At 40.2% G+C, this 15,741-nt stretch overlaps 1 pseudogene; it reads left to right on the top strand.

Annotated features, from left to right (window-relative positions):
• Nucleotides 1–13,650: 13,650 nt before the first annotated feature.
• LOC106986100 (peptidyl-prolyl cis-trans isomerase A-like) lies at nt 13,651–14,180 on the top strand (annotated as a pseudogene).
• The last annotated feature ends 1,561 nt before the right edge of the window (nt 14,181–15,741 follow it).

The raw sequence follows: 15,741 nt of genomic DNA, 5'->3' as shown, positions 1-15,741 counted from the left end.
CTTGTTTAAAATCTTCCAGTACTATGCCAATATACTCAGGAAAATAGTACAAAGTCCCTTTTGTGACCTAAAGGCCTTATTACCTTCCCCTAGCACATGCCCACCTCTCAAATATCATCTTCTCTCAGCAACAGTCACTCTGCCTCCTCTGTGTTCTTTATGTATGCTGGAAAGAAATGGGCTAGGTGCTTCCCAAACCTGGACCCTCTTCTTCTCAAACACAGCTGGGTTGCATTTCCCAGCCTCTTGTACCAATAGGAGTGACATGTGATGGGTTCTTGCTGGTGAAATAAAAAAAAAAAAAAAATGGCAGGCACATGCCATTTTCAGACCTGGCCAGTAAAAACCTCCCACACGATCTGTTTGCTTCATCTTCCAATGGGATACAGAGGACTCAGGATGCTAGAGAGTGGTAGAGCCACCAGGGGAAGGGTCCTGAGAGCCTGAAACTACACAGGGATGCACATCCACTAAACCCACACTAGCCTCTGCTATGAGCAAGAAATAAGCATCCTTTGTGTTAAACCACTTGAGTTTCCATGGTGGGCATGGGTGATATTGGCATTGGTTTCTAATCTCTTTAGGAACTTCCCTGGTGTAATCTAAAATCAGCCCATGAATAGGGCAGAGAGAGGCCAGAGAGAGGCAACCACTCCTGATTGATAAGTGGAAGGTTTAATGTGCAAGGGAACTTACTTATGAGGTTTGTTTTGGGTGGCCACATGACAAGTAGATCTCTGCACCCACTTGTCAAGTCTTAGAAATTTACATAGCAGCCTTAACTGGGATCAGTCACGTATACTATCTAGATGGTCTCAGCAGCACATCACTGTCTCAAGAGTGTGTCCTTGGTGCAGCTTCCAGGACCAGCTTCCAGGAAGCAGAATGCACATTGCAAGGACAGAGAAGGAAGTGAGAAGCGCCTCTGACTGTTGGGGTTCAGTTCACAGGTCATCCAGTGGTCATATCTTCCCAATGACCTCCTCCAACATTTGTTAAACATTTAGTCTCCCAGGGCACATGGGTAGCTCAGTGGGTTAAGCGTCAAACTCTTGATTTCAGCTCAGGTGATGGTCTTATGGTTCATGAGTTCGAGTCCCACATTGGACTCTGCACTGACAGTGCAGAGCCTGCTTGGGATTCTCTCTCTCTCCTTCTCTCTCTGTCCCTCCCTCACTCTCTCAAAACAAATAAATAAACTTTAAAAAAAATTAGCCTCTCATAACTAAAGCATGAACCAAATTTCTTTGTATGTCACTTATTTCCATTTGAAATCTTTCTATATTCATGTGGCCTATTTCATTAGATCTTTCCTCAAATGTCACCTCAAAGAGGCCTTCTCTGACTACTCATCTAAACTAACCTAGCCACCAAAAACAGACACATAGACCAATGGAATAGAATAGAAACCCCAGAACTAGACTACAAAAGTATGGCCAACTAATCTTTGACAAAGCAGGAAAGAATAACCAATGGAAAAAAGACAGTCTCTTTAACAAATGGTGCTGGGAGAACTAGACAGCAACTTGCAGAAGAATGAAACGAGACCACTTTCTTACACCATTCACAAAAATAAACTCAAAATGGATAAAGGACCTGAATGTGAGACAGGAAACCATCAAAACCCTAGAGGAGAAAGCAGGAAAAGACCTCTCTCACCTCAGCCGCAGCAATTTCTTACTTGACACATCCCCAAAGGCAAGGGAATTAAAAGCAAAAATGAACTATTGGGACCTCATGAAGATAAAAAGCTTCTGCACAGCAAAGGAAACAATCAACAAAACTAAAAGGCAACCAACAGAATGGGAAAAGATATTTGCAAATGACATATAGGACAAAGCGCTAGTATCCAAAATCTATGAAGAGCTCACCAAACTCCACACCCGAAAAACAAATAATCCAATGAAGAAATGGGCAGAAAACATGAATAGGCACTTCTCTAAAGAAGACATCCAGATGGCCAACAGACACATGAAAAGATGCTCAACGTCACTCCTCATCAGGGTAATACAAATCAAAACCACACTCAGATCACTTCATGCCAGTCAGAGTGGCCAAAACGAACAAATCAGGAGAATATAGGTGTGGAGAGGATGTGGAGAAATGGGAACCCTCTTGCACTGTTGGTGGGAATGCAAACTGGTGCAGCCACTCTGGAAAACAGTGTGGAGGTTCCTCAAAAAATTAAAAATAGACCTACCCTATGACCCAGCAGTAGCACTGCTAGGAATTTACCCAGGGGATACAGGAGTACTGATGCATAGGGGCACTTGTACCCCAATATTTATAGCAGCACTCTCAACAATAGCCAAATTGTGGAAAGAGCCTAAATGTCCATCAACTGATGAATGGATAAAGAAATTGTGGTTTATGTCACAATGGAGTACTACGTAGCAATGAGAAAGAATGAAATGTGGCCCTTTGTAGCAACGTGGATGGAACTGGAGAGTGTGATGCTAAGTGAAATAAGCCATACAGAGAAAGACAGATACCATATGGTTTCACTCTTATGTGGATCCTGAGAAACTTAACAGAAACCCATGGGGGAGGGGAAGAAAAAAAAAAAGAGGTTAGAGTGGGAGAGAGCCAAAGCATAAGAGACTCTTAAAAACTGAGAACAAACTGAGGGTTGATGGGGGGTGGGAGGGAGGGGAGGGGAGGTGATGGGTATTGAAGAGAGCATCTTTTGGGATGAGCACTGGGTGTTGTATGGAAACCAATATGACAATACATTTCATATATTAAAAACAAAAAGTAAAAAACAAAAAAAACTAACCTAGCCACATTTGCCTATTATCTCTTTACATATACTGACTTTCTTCAAAGTGCTTCTCATCACTTAATATTGTTACATGTTTAATTTTTATTTGTTTATTGTCTCTCTCCCACTAAAATATAAGATACAAGAGGTTAGTGCCAGCCATTTTTTCATTGTTGTATATTTCATGCTAAATCAGGGTTTCTCGCATAAAAGGGGCTCTATCACCACCTGAATGAATGAATGAGTGAATGAGTGAGTGAATGAATGAGTGAGTGAATTTTAGTTACTCTTTAGCAGTGTGGCCCTCTTTCAGCTGTTACTATCACCACAAATCCAATTTCCACTCACACACCTCATTTTCAGATACACAGTAGCACCCACCTCGTCACTCTCCATCAATTAAGCTTTTGCTTCTCTTATCTTAACAGCTCCAAATGAGGCAGTGTGCCTCCTGAAAGGTGATATTCTGTCATGGCTTTTTTTTTTTTTTAAGTTGAGAGAAGTGGAAAAACAAAGGTAAACTCGAAACCAGTCTTGGAGCCTGATGGGGAGGAAGAACACAGTGGCCTTTGAGCATCTGGGCTGAGACCAGCCCCCATGGTAGATGCTTCCCAGCTCTTGCTTCCAGGAAGAACTCCCAGGATCTCAGAACTTCCAGTCCTCCACTTCTCTCTGGTACCTGGGTTCGCTTTGGGCCTGAGCAGCACCTTCAGAAAGAGCATTAGTGTAGTTAAGATTTGGACAGCCTTGGGTCCAAAGCCAAGCTCTAACCCCATCAGGTCCAACATTCAAAGTGAGGTCACATTCATTAATTCAACATTTATGGAGTGCTTTCTATGCACAACCCCAGACTAAGTGATGGAAAAACATCCACAAGATAAATGTTATAGAATGCTATCTCTGGGAGTTTATAATCTAGTGGGAAAGACAGGCATAAGTTCATAATCTCTTGGTTACAACTGTAGTAAACTCCCTGTTAAAGAAGTCACTTGTTCTGTGATAGTTGATATCAGTCCCTAGACTGTAGGATAGGAAGGAAATATTTCTGACATATAATTGAGCTGAAACAAAAAGGTTGAGAGTTAACCAAAACTTGGCCAAAGGGCAGGAAGGCAATGAGAGTGTGCAGGTTAAGCATGGGAGATGCTTGGATTATTTAGAAACATGGCCCAAGATCAGAGTAGCCAGTACACAGTGAGCAAGGTGGAAACCAATAGAAGGGAGGCAAGGACAAAATGGTACACGGTGGGCCAAATTTAGGACCTCAGTATAGTGCTAAGGACAATGGGAAATTAATGAAATACTTTAGCAAGGGAAGGACAGCAGGGCATAATCAGTTTTGCATTTTGTAATGATTTCTCAGGTCTCTGTAGAAGATGGGTTATTAGAGAGCAAGTGTGGAAAAGAGGGTCAACCAGGTAGTAAGTACTACAAGATCCAAGTAAAAACTAATGACTCCTTGGACTAGAGTGCTAATAAAGATGGAGAGAAGCAGATGGACTTGAGAGATATTTAGGAGATAAAGTCACTAGGCTCCTGATGGATTGGACATGAGCAGTGAGGGAGGAGAGTGCCTCCAGGAAGACTCTTGACTTTCTTTCTTTTTTTTTTCCAAGTCTGGTTATTTATTTTGAGAGAGAGAGAATGCAAGCAGGGGAGGGGCACAGAGAGGGGAGAGACAGAGAATCCCAAGCAGGTTTTGAAATCCATGTTAGCCTGATGTGGGGCTCAATCCCAGGAGTGTGAGATCATGACCTGAGCCAAAATCAAGAGTCAGACGCTTAAGTGACTGAGCCACCCAGGCACCCCAACTCTTGGCTTTCTAATTTGAGCAACTGAGAAGATGCTGCTACCTTCACTGAGATAAGATCCATTGGGCCCAGAGCAGGATGAGGGGAAATATCATAACTGTTATTTTGGACATTGTGACTTTGCACTGGCAACAACTTATTGCCTGTGAGTCTTGAGCTGATGTGTGCGACGGTGAGGACCTTGCTATCCTAAAGAGTGATTGTATAGCCTGAACTGTGGCCCAGCAGAGCAAGTGCTCAGCAATGTTACTTCCCTTTCCCTTCTTACCACCAGCCTTTGGTCATTAATTCATTCCGTACCTGTCAAGCAGTCACCTAGATACATGAGTGAACTCATGAGGTCCCTGTTGTGTTGGGGTATACTTTCTAGAAGGATAGACAGATGATAAAATAAGCAGACAATAACTATTCTAGCTAAACTCTAGGAAGATGAATAGAGCAGGTTAAAGAAGAGAGATGGGTGCTGCTTTATGTAGAGTGGCCAAGGCGTCTCTCTGGGAAGGTGAAAGTTAAGCACAGACCCAAGTGAAATGAGGAAGCCAGCTTAAATGCAAGGATGCAGAAGAGGGATCGAGGCAGAAGGGACACAAAATCATAAAGACTCTGATGGGCCTTTGCTTGGCTTGTTCTAGGAGCAGCACAAAGACCTGTGTGACTGGAAGCCAGTAAGCAAGGGGGGCCTGGTAGGAGTTGATGCTAAACAAGTGGCCAGGGTTCGTTCATACAAGGTGAGCACTTTGGCATTCACTCAGAAGCCACTGGAGGACTATGAGCTGGTGAGTGACAAAAGCCGTGTTCTGCAGGACAGAATGGTTTAGCCTATGACAGATGAAGAAGTCTTCAATAGAACCAGCTTTTTTTTTTTCTATTTCTACCTCGACTCAGTGAGTGAATATAAAACATCTGTAGAATCCAATTAATTTTTTTAAATGACATTTATGGAGCATTTGCTATGAATCTCTTGCAGAGCCTTTTACATGTTACAAGTGGTTCAGATAGCAGCCTTCTTGTGGGCGATCAACCTAACATGCTTGTAGAGTATTTCATTTGGTGTTCAGATCAACCTTGGAAGTGGATTTGACTACCTCCCTTTCACAGATGAGGAAACTGAGGGTCAGAGAAGTTAAATAACTTCTGTAAAGTGCCAGTAAATAACAAATGGTGGAGTCAGGATTCACCACATGTGAATGGAAGCCCAAGGCTTCCAAACTCCAAGTCCATACTGCTTCAATGGCTTCATGACAAGGTGGCACCTGATTATCCCCATGAACATGTTTTATATTGAAAGGAAAGGATCTGAAAACAAACAAATGACCAACCAGCACAAAGTAAGTTCACATTTCAAAAAAAAAGTGCATCACTGACAATGAATGGAGAGAGAAATTTTCAAGCACAGAAGTGGAGAAAGCCTTCCCACCAGAAAGGATGGCAGAGTATACATATACTGTTTAAGGACCCATTAAACTGTCCTTACACTCATATGTTCACACATGCACATATGGGCTGTGGCCCTACATAAGATCAGGTAAGGCACTATGTTTTAAAAGACCCTACATCTATTCTACTATACAGCCAGGATGGAAAATGTTATTATCTATCAGTTGTCAAACTGTATCACCCACATTCTTGGCCACCTTCTTTGTTGGGTCACCTGTGTGGGGCTGGGGGGTATACAAGATAAATAGTAATCCAGATGATTGGAACGCTGGCAGCACAATAACTGCGCTCTCTGACAACCACCTGAATCACAACACAACAAATTGTAGCAATGGTCATATTTGCCGGAGGCAACCATTGTGCCTACAGGCAGGAAAAAAGTCAAAGGCAGGGTAAGTGTTTAAAAGAAAAGGCTGCCAGAAGTTAACCAGAGTGGAAAAAGCCATGACCCAGCAGAGCTCAACAGGGACTTTGAGGGGACTTCTGATTTCTAATCTGCCCAGTCAGGGGAAAAAAAAAAAAAGGAGTATCCATTACTACAAACAGGAAGTATGGAATTCATAGAAGTTCAAACATTCTCAGAAAAAAAGAACTACCTCTTTTCAGAGTTTCCATTTTCCAAGTGGTTTCTAAGTGCTTTTAACATGTAGGGCAATAACTCGGGCTTTTTTTTTTTTTAATAGTGCAGAGCTAATTACCAGACGTAGCTGTACTGCAAGCACTTAATGCCTACATAAAACATGGGGCCATAATGAAGATAATTGAAAGTATGACTTTCATCAATATTTAATTAGCATTTGGTGCTAACTCATTATTTCGGTACAATTAATTTGACATCTTGCTATAAGTCCTGAACAGATTTCAATCCAGAGGGCTGTTTTATTGGCGAGACATGTGTAACATCACACATGCCCCTGCCCAGAGGAAACAATATGAAATATGGGGGGATGATTGACAGTTTAATCTAGTTCTGAAGCGCGCAGCCTAATATATTAAAACCAAATATGCATGTTTACTTAGCAAGGCAAATCCAGTATTAATGAAACTCCTGGCCTTGCTCGCCAGTCAGGGATAGAACCCCACTGTTTCAGGTCAACTTTCTGGGGTATCATCTGTTGCAGTAATAGGAGAAACATTCAGAGTAAGAGCACTCTGTTGGTCACCTCCAATCCAAAGTTTAATAACCCACCCACTTGAACCATCTAAGAAGCTCAATGTATTGTCCTGCTAAAGACAAGGGAGTCCACAGCAGGAAGGGAGAGGCCAGGATCCAGGGATCTGGGTTTTATGCTGGTCCTACAACATAACCACTTATTAGCCTTTGGGTAAGTCCCTGAAAGTTCCTGCGGCTCAGTTTATGTATGTGTGAAATGGTAAATAAGCCCCATTAAACCAGTGTCCCTCAAACTATCTGTGGTAAAAGGGCCAGTTTTGTGTCTTACATTTTGTTTTTTCTTATTTTCCAGTAGTTGTGAATTGATATGTCCTTAAAATACAATTTTAAAAAAATGAACAGAAAAATACTATGTTCCCAAATTCTATGTTCCCAAACACTGTTCTGGGCACTGATGTGATGAAATAGCAAATAAAAACACAAACAAATTTCCTGAGTCCATGAACCTTATATTCTAGTGGGAAGAAGAAAAATAGCAAATAAGAAAACCAATAGAGAAAAAGAGAAGTGGGGACAGTGGTAAGAGATGGGAGGAAGGAAAGCAGGTAACATGCCAGAGAGTGATAGGGCAGGATGGGTTGTGTTCACAGCAGGGGAGGGGAGGGAGGCAGGAGGAGGGGAGGGGGTCCTCTGAAGGGAGGCTCTGAGGCAAAGACTGAAAGTTGAGATTGGATGGCAAGAGGAGCCAGGCATGCCTACCCCCTGGAGAGGAGCGCTCTAGGCATCTTTACTTAGTGCCAATTCCTCACCAGGCACCAGCACTGAGAATAGGGTTGCAAAGATTGATTTGATATAGCCCTCACCTCTGAAAAGGTCATTTTCTAATTAATACTCATAAATAATTAAAACATTTTAATGTAAGGGATTTGGGTACTTTATTGACCTCTCGACGTGACTAATTGCTCAAAAAAATTATTAACAGATAACACCTTTATTGAATACCTGCGGTGAGCCAGGACTTCTTCAAAGCAATTTTCATAGATTTCTAGACTCTATATGGCAGGTTTCATGATGATGATGACTATATTGTTACTATTTAATAGTTAAAAAGGCACAGAATAGGTAATTTCCCCAAGTCAGTTAGCAAGTGTGAGAGGCAGAAATTAAACCCTGTAGTCCTTTGCCAGACTCTAGACTTTTGATATTATACTGAAACTACACTTTTTTTTTTAAAGTTTATTTATGAGAGAGAAAGAGACAGAGCATGAACGGGGGAGGGGCAGAGAGACAGGGATACAGAATCCATAGCAGGCTCCAGGCTCTGTGCTGGAGCACCGGCACCCCTATACTGAAACTACTCCTTATGGTGTTCTTAAAAATGTTTTCCTATACAGAATTCAGAGGTCAGTATGTTTTTTAAAATGTTACTCTTTTTATTTTGTAATTATAAATATTTTTCTATGCCAATATTCAGTTCAATTATTTTGCAAACGGAAAGTCATATACTCTATACAAAAATAATTTATAACTTCAAAAAAGAATAGAAAAATAATAAAAAGACATATAAAATAAAGCCCCGATTTTTAATTATTAGGTTTAATAGATGTACAATTACTCCTCAAAATTGCTATAATGCTTTCTATACTCTTATTCTCAACTTTTGTATGTATCTGTTGTGGATCAGTGAATATTTGTGGACCATACTTGAGGGGCACTGCTTTAGACTTCTCTCAGGAAGAACTAAGAAAATAAACAGATTTTATTTTTTTGTTATTTTCTAAATATTTATTTTTGAGAGAGAGAGTAACAGCACGTGAGTGGGGACAGGGCAGAGAGAGAGGAAGGCAGAGGATCTGAAGCAGGCTCCTGAGCTGTCAGCACAGAGCCTGATGTGGGACTTGAGCCTAAATGGGATGCAAACAAGTCGGATGCTTAACTGACTGAGTCACCCAGGCACCCCAGGAAATGAAGAGATTTTAAAACAATATGAGGAAAAAGTAAAATTACTCCAATTATGAGAGGCTACTTCTGAGAAAAAAAGGCAGCAATAGCATTCGGATATAGGGAGGAGACTGGCTTTTCTTAGGATTTAAGTAAGAAACAACAGTGATCCCTAATTTTGAGTTAGTCACCCCTCTGAGACTTCTTGGGCCACACATTCAAGAATAACACACTTACTTTATGTTGAATTCTACTATAAACAGAAGGGGAATCAACTAACTGGACAAATTGAGAAGCTAATAGTATGTATGACGTATCAAAGCCTTTGAAAAGCAGAGAGACATCTGCTTTATAATATCCAAAGATGGATGCTGTGTGTGAAACAATTTTGTTGAGGTTAAACTGACATAAAATAAACTGCACATGTTTGAGGTGCACTTTATGATAACTTTTGACATGAACATACCTATCAGCCCCAAAATTTCCTCCTGCCATTTTAATCCCTCCCTCCTTCCCTGCATTCCCTCCCCTCTGCCCCATCTCCCAACCCCAGATGACTGTGGCTCTGCTCTCAATACCATAGATTAGTATTCATTTCTAGAAATGTGTATGATTGGTATCAAAAGCATATAACTTTTTTTTAATCTGGCTACTTTAAACAATTTTTTTTTAATGTTTACTCATTTTTTGAGAGAGAGAGAGACAGACAGAGCATAAGTGGGGGAGGGGCAGAGAGAGAGGGAGACACAGAATCTGAAGCAGGCTCCAGCCTCTGTCATCACAGAACCCAACGCGGGGCTCAAACTCATGAAACATCAGATCATGACCTGGCTGAAGTTGGACGCTAAACTAACTGAGCCGTCCAGGTGCCCCTTGAATAATTATGTTGATATTTATCCATGTTATTATATTTACATATAACATATTATATATAATTCATATATATATATATATATATATATATATATATATATAAATACAAGTCCTTTATCAGTTATATGCTTTTAAAATGTGAATATTTTCTCCCACAGAGGTGTGGCTTTTCATTCTCTTAATGGTATCTTCCAAAGACTAGACATTTATAATTTTTATGAAGTCCAACTTATTTTTCACTTTATGGATCATGCTTTTAGTGGGATACCTAAGAAAACTTTAACTCAAAAGCACAAAGAGTATCTTATGTTTTCTTCTATAAATTTTATAGTTTTAGGTTGTACATTTTGGCCTATGATCCGTTTTAAGGTAAGTTTTGTATATAGTGTGAGGCATGCATGAAAGTTCATATATTTTTAAAATTTTCTTTAATGTTTATTTATTTTTGAGAGAGAGAGAGAGCACGAGCAGAGGAGGGGCAGAGAGAGAGGGAGACCCAGAATCCAAAGCAGGCTCCAGGCTCTGAGCTGTCAGCACAGACAGAGCTCAACATGGGGCTCAACTCACGAACGGAAAGATCATGACCTGAGCCAAAGTAGGACTGCTGACTGAGCCACCCAGGCACCCCATAAATGGAAGTATTTTCTTAAATTTAATTTGATTGTTGGCTACTAGTATGTAAAAATACAACTTTAAAAAATATTCTCACTCACCATCTGTCCAAGAACACTAAACGGAGTTCTCAAAAGATGATAGATATTAGAAAAGGCAATTGACTTTGCGAAAGAAGATGGTTCGCAGTTGTTGTCATGGAGAGACCTAAGTTACTGACTGTCTTTTCCCTGTGCCCAGAACAATGGCCAGGGGTGCCTGGCAGCCCTGGATATGTTGGAAATGACCCCATGGATAAGAACTGCTTACTTCCACTGGGGAGATCAACTTAATGCAGTGTTAGTTGTTATCCCTGTTAATGGAACTGGTGCGGAGTGTTCTGAGGAGCCTTGGTCTAAATACTGAGTTCAAAAGGCAGCAAGAAGATGGAAAGTGAGGTCTTGAGAGCACACAACCAATTTGAGCAATTCTGGCCCCCGTGTAGAGAGTTCTACATCTCAAGAGGAGGGAGTCCTGGGCTGAAATCTTTTTGCTGGAATAACCAGCTCAGTGAGAACAGCTTCAGCTATCATCCTGATTAGGAGAGATACCAGCTCCCCAGTTACTTAATGCTCTCAAGTTGTGGGTGCCTGAAGAGTATGGAGGAGGCTGAGAGTCAGAGTCTTACAGGTAGGGTACAACAGTCTGAGTCAGCAGAGGACTGGGCTGCTAGCGATGTGGCCAAAATAGCAGTAGGATCAACCATTGGACATATCATGCCATCGGAGGGATGTGGCTGATTCTGTTGAAGCAGTCATAAGCAGGGAACACCTACTTATTTTATTTTATTTTATTTTATTTTATTTTATTTTATTTTATTTTATTTTTATTTTTATAAAACTTTTAACCTTAATTCCAGTATAGTTAACATACAGTGTTTTATTAGTTTCAGGTATACAATATATGCTTCAACAATTCTATACATTATTCAGTGCTCATCATGATTAGTGTACTCATAATCTCCTTTACTTATTTCACGCATCCCCCATGTACCTCCCCTCTGGTAACCACCAGCTGGTTCTCTAAACTTAAGAGCCCATTTCTTGGGGTGCCTGGGTGGATCAGTCAGGTAAGTCTCAGACTTCAGCTCAGGTCATGATCTCACAGTTTGTGGGTTTAAGCCCCGTGTCAGGCTCTGTGCTGACGGCTCAAAGCCTAAAGCCAGCTTTGGCTTCTGTGTCTCCCTCTCTCTCTTTCTGCTCCTCCCCTGCTTGCATTCTGTGTGTGTGTGTGTATCTCTCTCTCAAAAATAAATAAACATTAAAAATTTTTTTTTTTAAAAGAGTCTATTTCTTGGTTTGTCACTCTCTTTTTTTTTCTTTGCTCATTTGTTTTGTTTCTTAAATTCTATATATGAGTGAAATCATATGGTATTTGTCTTTCTCTGACTTATTTCACTTAGCATAATACTCTCTTAACTCTATCCATGTTGTTGCAAATAGCAAGATTTCCTTCTTTTTTATATATCTTCTTTACCCATTCATCTATCAATGGACACTTAGGCTCCTTCCATAATTTGGCTATTGTAAATAATGCAGCTATAAACATAGAGGTGCATGTATCCCTTTGAATTAGCATTTTTGTATTTTGGGGGTAAATAAACAGTAGTGTGATTCTCTGGATGGTAGAACAGTCCTGTTTTTAACTTTTTGAGCAATCTCCATACTGTTTTCCACAGTGGCTATACCAGTTTGCAAAATTTGAGGACATACCAAAAAGACTCAGACTCAGAAATAGAGATAAACAATATTTAAGTTTATATTTTAAAAATAAAAATTAATTAAAATAATCTATGGCAGGGGCACCTGGGTGGCTCAGTCGGTTGAGTGTCAGACTTCAGCTCAGGTCATGATCTCATGGTTCATGAGTTTGAGCCCCACATCAGGCTCACTGCTGTCAGTCAGCACAAAGCCCACTTCCGATCCTCTGTCCTCTCTCTGCCCCTCCCTTGCTTACACTCTCCAAAAAATAAATAAATATTTTTGAATAAGTAAATAAAATAAAATAGCCTATGACAAACAAAATATCAAAAATTTAAATGGATGGGAATGCAAGCTGGAGGAGCCACTCTGGAAAACAGTATGGAGGTTCCTCAAAAAACTAAAAATAGAACTACCTTACGACCTAGCAGTTGCACTACTAGGCATTTACCCACGGGATACAGGTATGCTGTTTCGAAGGGACACATGCACTCCCACGTTGATAGCAGCACTATCCACAATAGCCAAAGTATGGAAAGAGCCCAAATGTCCATCGATGGATGAATGGATAAAGAAGATGTGGTATATATATATATATATATATATATATATATATATATATATATACACATATACATATATATACACACATACATACATATACAATGGAGTATTACTCAGCAATCAAAAAGAATGAAATCTTGCCATTTGCAACTATGTGGATGGAACTGGAGGGTATTATGCTAAGCGAAATTAGTCAGTCAGAGAAAGACAAATATCATATGACTTCACTCATATGAGGACTTGAAGAGACAAAACAGATGAACATAAGGGAAGGGAAACAAAAGTAATATAAAAACAGGGAGGGGGACAAAACAGAAGAGACTCATACATATGGAGAACAAACTGAGGGTTACTGGAGGGCTTGTGGGAAGAGGGATGGGCTAAATAGGTAAGGGACACTAAGGAATCTACTCCTGAAATCATTGTTGTACTATATGCTAACTAATTTAGATGTAAATTAAAAAAAAAAAAAAAACTTAAATGAAGACAATGTCATATTGAGTTCTATTGGAGCTTGAGGTAAAAGGAAAAATGTGCCCCCTATATCCATGTTTTTATCTATTTTTTAACAGCTAGTTTTTTCCCAGAATATTAAAGTAGTTGAAAAAGTATTGAAAAATTTAAAAGTATGTGTAATAAAAATTTTAAATATTGTTTTAAGTATAAATATTTTATTTACACTAAAATAATTTATTATAATCTAACTTTAATTGAAGCAGGCTCATCGATAATATTTTCAAAATCTACTTCTGGAGCTTGCAGATGCCACCATCTCAGAGCCACCCATGCCACCCAGACATGGTCAACTCCACCGTGTTCTTTGACATCACCAGGAATTGCAAGCCCTTGGGCCACATCTCCTTCAAGCTGTTTGCAGACAAAGATCCAAAGAGTGCAGAGAACTTTTGTGCTCTGAGCACTGGGAAGAAAGGATTTGGTTATAAATTTTCCTACTTTCACAGGATTATTCAAGATTTATGTGCCAGGGTAGTGACTTCACATGCCATAATGGCACTAGCGGTAAGTCCATTTACAGGGAGAAACTGGATGATGAAAATTTCATCTTGAAGCACATGGGTCTTGGCATCTTGTTCATGGCAAATGCTGGACCTAACATAAATGGTTTCCAGTTTTTCCTCTGCACTTCTGAGACTGAGGGGCTGGATAGCAATCATGTGGTCTTTTGCAAGGTCAAAGAGAGCATGAATATTATGGAAACCATGGAGCAATTTATGTCCAGGAATTGCAAGACCAGCAAGAAGATCGCCATTGCTTATTATGCACAGATCTAATAAATTTGACTTGTGTTTAACTTAACTAGCAGATTATTCCTTCTGTAGCTCAGGAGAGCACCCCTTCACCCCCATCTGCTTGAACTATCTTATAATCTCTGTGCTCTTGCTGCAGTTCTATGGGTTCCATATTTTCCTAAGTCCCCTCCAAATCTAGCTGGATTGCAGAGTTAAGTTTGTGATTATGAAGTAAAAACTAAATAAGGATAATAAAAGACAAAACTAAAAATCTGATTCTAGGAAAAAAAGACATTAAAATGTATAAAAATATGGATAAATGGGGGGGGGGACACACTTTTCCTTTTGCTTCAGGTTCCAACATGTTTCAACATGGAATACTTCCTGAGAATAAAACCACATGAAGAAAAACAAAACATAGAGATGTCAGGGCAAGGAGAGAGGTGAAGAACCAGAGAGAGAGCCACAGAAAGGCTAACATCCTTTGCACGTGTGCAGCTGACTGCATCAGAAGCCAGGTCTGTACCTGGACTTCTCAACTTTGTGTGCATTAGTTTCTGTTGTTTTCATTGTGTGATTTGTGTTTCTGTCACTTGAAATACAAAATCCATGTTTAATCAGGGGCTTTGTCTTAAGTTGGGTTCCTGAAGCAGACCCTGAGACAAGATGTGAGTTCAAGTAGTTTACTTGTCAGGGGATTCCCAGAAAATAACAGGGGAGAATGAGAACGTGAGATGGGAGAGGGAAGGGAGAGGATAAAAGGAAGCTTTGTGAAGCAGTGTGTCACTTGAACATCTCTGGGGCTCTCTGTAGAACACATCTCAAATTTGCCTCACCCCGCCCCAGGTGATAAGGCTAGAGTATTTAGCTGTAGTTCCCATATGCCATTGGCTCCTGGGGGCGCTGACTCCCTGACATTTAAGTCTGCCTCTTGCTCAGATCAAGAGAAAGATGTTAAACAGAGAATCTTAGGTGCTTGCAGTAGAAGTCTGACCAACCACATATACTGGAAAGATGGTGTTCAGGACTATGGTGAGAACACCTGCAATGTGTACCACAGTCTTGAAGGTGAGTGCATTCACTAAAGGCACATAGAACAAAGTCTCTCTCTTTACAGGCCAAAGTGGGAAGCTGGTAATATATAATGGAAAGCTGCTAGAATTTGGATTTGGAAAGAGCAGACTTGAAATGTTATCCCCAAACCTTACTGGTTGTGTGGATTGGACAAATCTCTTAATGTCTTTGATTCATCTGTATGTTTCCTCATCTGTGGAATGAGTAGAATGATAATAAAACTGACTTCCGAGCAATGCAATGAGGACCAAACGAGGTGCAGAATGGATGAGAAATGCCTTTAAACAATTGATTTTAATGTTTCTATTAGGGAGTCTTAGAAAAGAAGTTTCCATGTTGGAGGGTATTCAAAAATTACTTGAAGAACTTATTAAAAATAGAGTGACATCTAGAATTTCTGATTCAGGTCACCTAGAGTGTGACCCTAGACTCCTCATTGTTCAAATGTCACTCTATAAGACTAAAACACGTGGCTTGTGGGTCATACGTTGAGAAACGCTGCAACTGGACAGAATATATTGAAGGAGAAAGCAACAGGCTGTGACTGAAAGATAGGCCTGAGAGA

Source organism: Acinonyx jubatus, chromosome C1 (assembly GCF_027475565.1).
Source record: "Acinonyx jubatus isolate Ajub_Pintada_27869175 chromosome C1, VMU_Ajub_asm_v1.0, whole genome shotgun sequence".
NCBI lineage: Eukaryota > Metazoa > Chordata > Mammalia > Carnivora > Felidae > Acinonyx > Acinonyx jubatus.
Note: the sequence above shows the minus strand (reverse complement) of the source record. Positions and strands in the feature narration are given on the sequence as shown.